The following is a 6,762-nucleotide window of genomic DNA, read 5'->3' as shown; positions in this document are numbered from 1 at the left end:
AAGGATGTGCACTAAAGCTGACAGCAGCATGTGGCCACTCCCAGGTCTCTGTCTGCTTCATGACTGGCTGGGGATTTCTCTTTAGGCAAGGAATAGTGTCAGCTCTGATTGTTGTGGAAAGAAGAGGCTGGGAAAATTAATAAAGGGGGAGAAAAAAATGGGGCTTCAGTGTATTCCACAGTAAATCACTGATTTCACAGCAATCAGTGAGCACCTCTGTCACACTATAGGGCACAATCAAAACAGGGTGATTGTGCCATAGCCTAGTGACTAAAAACAGCAAAGAAAGTTTCTGTCCTTCTTTCACTTGCAAACACAACTCTGTCAACCTACCTGGGACACAAAGATTGTACAAGCTTTGAACATCTCCATTAGAAACCAAAAAAGGCATGTACTGAGTTCTACCAGCCTTGGGGATCCAGAAGTCTCCAGCATTTAATGAAATGAGGGAATGGAGAGAAAAAAGGAATAGTGGCACTATTGAGGCTGGACCCCCTGAAGAGGTCCTGATGGCACTGGTAGTGTCCCCATATGGAACACCATCCTGAGGAATTTACCATTTGTTGCCTCAATACAACTGCACATACTCTGGAGCACCCATAACTTCATTTTAGGCAGAAGAAAGTTTAACTCTCCTGCCTGATCTTGAGATGATGTCTGATTTAGGGAAAGTAATAACCATCTGCCAAAAAAATAGAAATAATTTTTAAAAAGGAAGGCTGGGACTTTCAAAAGAGTGGATGGGGTGTCTGCCTCAGACCAGAGATTTCAGAGAAACAAAATAAAATCCCCTTTTTAACTTCTCAGTTTATCTCTTAAGTTCTTAAAAAAAGATCTCTCTAGTCTTGTCTCAGAGTTTCACATGAAGCTTTGAAAATCAGTTCCTGGCTTGTCTATCCTGGTGCAGCTCCTAAAGGAGCACAAATTCCCTCTGACATTGGCCCATCCTTTTCCCTTTACAGTGTTAACACAATGTGCTTTGGGTAGTGGCAAATTCGAGTCTAATTCTTTCATCTCCAGAAGCAGCTGATTTTCTTTAGGTGCTGTAAGAAGAGACTTTGGGGATCCTCTGGAAGGGACAGACTAGTAAATCCAATTCTGTACTGTGCTCACAGTTCGAACAAATAGCCTGAGGTAAAGGGAATCCTCCTCTGCTTCAGAAGGTTTATTCCCCTGGCCTCAGGCCATAGCAATAAAGAAGTCCTTTGAAATTATTCCCCAGTCCATGATAACCTTTGTAAATCCCACATCAGGATGGGATTTGGCAGAGTTATAGCTGCTGGTGTTGCCATTATTCTTTTCTTTGTCCATCATCCAAAGCATGCTTGTGTTGCAGAAGACAGTGAGTTTTTTCTTGAGTGCCTGTGCAGAGCATGGAAAGGGGAAAGCTAAGGGTCTCTGTCTCCTCTGTCCTTTCTTTTCTCCATGCTGCTGTGCTGGGCTCTGGTAAGGGTAAAAGCCAGCCTTCATGTGATGGTATCATAGTTATTATTAGTCTTGGATAATATCCCGAAGTGACATCAAACTCACTAGAATATATAATAAGTGATTAAGAGGATTAAAATGAATTTAAGCTCTTTCTTGCTGTCAGTATGTATTGCCTACCTAACAGCACCTGAAACTGAGGAGTCTCAGTCAGAGCCCATTTTTCATTTCCACTGAAGGAATTTCACAGAGGCAAATCCATCAGTTTTAGAAGAGATGCTCTTGGTTTAAATGAGCATAAAAAAAAAGAAGAGAATCAGGCTCCTATTATTAATATATTAACCTTCTGCTTGGCTACCCACCATCATTCCTTATTCCTGCTACAAAGAAATAGATGCTGGTGTGATTTCTGGATATATTTAAACAGGACCTTACTGAAGAGACTTTTTGGGGGAGTGGGAAGTTGATAGCTCTGTGCCTGCAGTCAGCACTACTGAAGGCTCATCAGTGCCCTGCTCTGTTTATTCCATATATTGTCTTTGATGGAGACCAGAGAGTCTCTGAGCACTTCCAAAGCCTCACAGTGGCCTGGTGTGATGGGACAACATCCCAATTCACAGGGGATTACATATTCACTCTGCCAACCTTTAAGCTTTTGGCTTGGCAGATAGGAGCCTTAGGCTCCTTACAGAGCCAGTTAAGTCCCCTGCCACCTAAAGTAGGTATTCTGAGTTATCACAAGAGATTAAAAACCTGACTTTCAAGCATGGCTTCTAATTTGGGAATATGCACCTCCCAGTTGTTCTGGGAGCACCTTGACCTTGATTAACACATGGCAAAAACTGCAGGTCCCACAGATTTCTCATTGAGCTGGTGGCATTAAAGGCCTCCAACTGGACAAACAAAACCAAACAAAACAAAAATCAGGAGCCAGTTTTGAAAACAAGACCTTTAGCTCCCTGCCAAAGGAGGACTGGAATAACTTTTAGGGGATTGCTTCCCTACATTTTGAGTCCAAATACAATAGCTTAACCACAGTACCATCCTTTACTCTTAATTATAAAAATTACAGAAAAGTCTAGAAGCTACAGGTCAAGCCAAAGCATTTCTTTTGGGTTTTTTAAGCAGTAATGCAAACTTCAGAAAAAGAATGTATGGGAAGGTACTAGCTCTTTAAAGAGGGGAAAAATAATTCATTGCAAGGAGGGGACGATGTTTTACCCACAATCTGCCTTGTTTACTCAGAATGCAAGGAAAACAGGGCCCAGAGAATAAAATTCCATATAACTTCAGTGGTCAATACTGCTGGGCCAATAGGCAGAAATGAGCCCTAACTAGAAATGCAGATGAAATAGCATAAAAAGTGAGAAATGAAAACCTATGTAATGTGCTCAGACAAAGTTAAGAGAAATGATCCGATTTTGCTATTGCTGTACTCTCTCTGTGACTTTATTCCCAGGCCATGCTACATAAAACAAAAACAAAAGCAGTGGGGAAATCTGAAGTTGCAGCCAGAATTACTTGATAGTGCAGAAACAAAAGTCTTTTGAAAAGACTTCTACAAATCCTCAGTAAGTCCCTATATCTTAGGCAATCCACAGTTGACTGACTGAATGATAAAAATGCAAACTTTCATGTTTGGGGTCAAAGATAAAGAAGGCTCCAAATGAGCCTCAAGTTCTCTTGTAAATCAGGTCCAATTTTCTTAATCTCTGCTTCCTGACCAAGCAGAAGACTACAAAGGTGACATAAAAATCTATGAACAGATTTCACAAGCCCCAAACCAGCAGGTTTCTTCTCTGTATTTTTAAGGTTATCTGCCTTGGAAGAAATACTTTTAAACTGAGTTGTTGTTTTTCTCTCTCTTGCCCTCTCTATGATGTTGAAAATCGTCCTGAGTGCTAAAATTCTCCCTAAAAAACATTGCCTTGCTTTCCTTTCACCTCGTATCATCTGGATTGTTTGTTCTGGCTCTTCACTACTTTTGCATGAACATCTGCTGGCATCCTGTAAGGATGTGTGTCAATATGTCTCAGGCGCTGGTTACAATCACCAGGAGGTGGTGAAGTGAGGGGAAAGACACTCAGTACTGGATAGCTTTGGAACAAAAATTTCCTTCTTCCAGCACATTAATTCATCTAAAATCCAAACAGCCAAGTGCTTTTTAGGAGAATGTGTGGATGGAAGCACAGAGCTATCATTTCCTGACTCCTTGTAAGGTACCACTGGTGGGTGAATGATGTCTTGTCATCAGAGGATGCCAGGGCAAACCCAGTCACCTTCTTTATTCTGGGGCTATGTCCAGCCCTGGATTAGGACAAAATGTTAGAGAGCAAATTTTGGGTATACACAAATCAGAAATCTATCTCTTAAAGTTTGTTTTTGTTTCTATGTGGCAGGTAATTTTCAGCTGTTATTCCATGAGGAGCACAGTAACCTGTCCTGCGTGCTCACCTTTAGGCATATTTGGACTTTCTGAAGAAGGCTGTGCTGCTTGTGTCTGTCATCACTTGTTGGTGCAACTTTTTAATTAAAAACTGACAAGACCAAAGACTGACTGTGCAGTTGTCAGTGATTGATTTACAAGAAGTTTCTTGAAAGATCCCTTTATGAGTGGAGGTTCTTTGTTATTCAACCCAAAGAGGAGCATGCAGACCGTGGACGTGTTCTTGGAATCTGAGAAGGCATTTGTCATGACTGAATGAGAGTATTCATTTGAAGTTCTTAGGAAATTTGGCACGATAGGTCCCATTTAAAATCAATCCATTTTCTCAGCCTTGGGGGCACAAAGTGAGACACAGAGGAGAAATCTGACATCATCCAGTTGTCTGACAAATCAGATGACTGGTAGAGTTGTTGTTCTAACAAAACATTGGGATGGGCAAATGATTCACCACACTATCCAGGGAACGATCTGTGTGGACTCTCTGGAATGTGAAGTCAGCCAGTGGTGTATTTAAAAGACTGATCTGTTGCTCACCTCTATCAGTGACAGCTTATATTGGTTTTCATTTCTTAGGTTGCAATGGTACTGAGGAGCAAAGCTCAATTGTGTCATGATGTCTTTGAATTTGAAATCAATTTTCAGATGTAAAATGAAAACCAGTAGAGTAGCAAGCAGATGTAGCATGCAAGGTTTCTAAGAAGGTTACTGTCAGAAATAACTTTGCAAAAGAAAGGAAATCTTAATGGTCTTGCAGAATTTCAGTACTTAGAACCATATTCTCCATATCTCTGCTTCCTACAGCTGTTGTTGCAGCTTGAGGGCTCAAGTACAGGCCAGGGCCACTGCCACTTTATGCCATGCAGCTCTGGGCTGGGCAAGTGCTGGCAAGCTGAGTTTACTGCTGGGACTTGCCAAGTTTCCCAGGCTAGGCTTAGACTAGGAGCCAGCAAGTTTGGGGTCTATGCAGACCCCAGGCTGGAATATTATGTGTGAACTTGTTAACTACTCAAAATTTTAAGGAGTTGCTACCTGCACTCTGTGGTTTTTCTGAGAGATGAAGTTTCACTGGCACTCCTACAGTCTTTGTAGTCTCTCCCAGAAGAAACACCAGAATGCAGACACCTTTAGAGAACATTTTTAAGACAAATAGGGAATAACAAACACACCACACAGACCCCCTACCAAGGCAAAGCTGGAGAGCTCCAAGTGACTTAATTAGCAGAAGACCAGCTGGACCACCTTATTGCAGGTATTGCAGGCAGAGGCTCTGAATGTTCCAGGTGTACTTGCAAAGTGCCCAAGGCTGCAACACAGGCACTGAAGACAACCAAGCAAACAGCAGAAACCCCTCTGCAAGCTCCTTTGATCTTGTGTATGTATTAGGACTCAGTCAGGAGATTTATGAGAGCAGCCAGTGCTGCACAAACCAGCAGGGCTGAAAATTGCACAAGAACCCAGCACAGAGAGGAATACTGAAGAACCCACTGGGCCACTATTGTGACAAAGTCCTTTCTCTTGCACAGGACTCTTACAAAGCTCTTTCTGATCCCCGAGGCTGTAAAAACCTCCTGTGCAAACTGAACTGGGGGTACAGTGGGATTGCCAACCTCCTAATTGATGTGCACTCTTTATATGTGCCACCACAGCCCCCCACCTCCTCCAGCTAATTTCCCCATCTTGCCATGCTCCAGAGCATTCATGATTGCTACATGAAGGCTGACAGCGAGCAAAAGCAATTTGGATTGCACTCTGCTGCCTTGCCTAGACTCCAGAGCATGAACTGAAATGGGGCAGTGTTAAGGGAGCAGTTTTGTTTAATTTAGCATGAGGATTGATTTTAAGAAAGTGTAACTTTAAACCCTTTCCTCTTTTCTAAAATTTGTTTTAGGCTTTCTGATGCCATAACTCCCCTGAAGAGTAAGTAGTGCATACAGACAGAATGACCACCATGTAGTTCAAAGAGAAAAAGGAGCAAGAGAGAGATCTGTTCCAGCAACTACTGGAGCTAATCCAAGAGAAGGCCCTAAAGCATTTCCTGGAGAATCCTCAGAGGACTGAAATGGAGCTCATTGCCCTGGAAAGAGCCCTGACACAGGCATTGCAGGGAGGAATGTCATGGATTAACTTCCTTTGTGATTGGCTCTAATGACTGCACCCCAGAGCGCTGCACTCTGGAGAAGTTACAAATTTGGGGTGGCTGGAGGGCCACCCCACAGCATGGAGTGCACAATCCCACCACCAACAAAGGTGTTACTTACACTGGTCATTCTTAAGTTGTGGCGTGTGCTTTGCAGAACCCTAGCGCTTTTCCAGTGGAGGTCCTGATTTATACCCAATTAACTTCCAGTCTGCTTGCCTTGTTACTTACCTGCCTCATTACCAAAAGGTCAGTTCACTAGGGGCTTGCTATTCAAGAAAAAATCTGATACCTCTGTTTTTGCATTTATTTTCTGTTATTGCTTATCACAAAATAAACTTATTCTGATGCCACTCAGCTGCCAAATTTCATTGGAGTACCACCTTTTGAAAACATAATATCCTTCCATGCTGTTAACTCCAAGTGTGAGTAAATGCTAACACATATTCTTGGTTTCACGACATTCCTTCCCTCCAACTATTTTCTGGTCTCTAAATGGGAACATAATGCCTCCCTGATCCTGTTTCCCTGACCACACGAGGCAGCCTGCCAGCATATCCTCTTTGGCTTACACATGTCCAGAGGATCTCTTGACCTTCTGATCCCCACAGTCCTTCAGCATCTTTCTCATACACTCACAAATGTGCAAAAGCCATCAGACAGCATGAAAAACTCACCATGCTAAGAACCATCAGCTTTTACACAGGCATTGCTACTGAGTTCAGCTGTTCTGGAGAATATTCATAGCACTCTG

The sequence above is a fragment of the Parus major genome, chromosome 3 (assembly GCF_001522545.3).
Source record: "Parus major isolate Abel chromosome 3, Parus_major1.1, whole genome shotgun sequence".
Lineage (NCBI taxonomy): Eukaryota > Metazoa > Chordata > Aves > Passeriformes > Paridae > Parus > Parus major.
The sequence above is the reverse complement of the archived record's forward strand: the minus strand, read 5'-3'. Positions refer to the sequence as shown.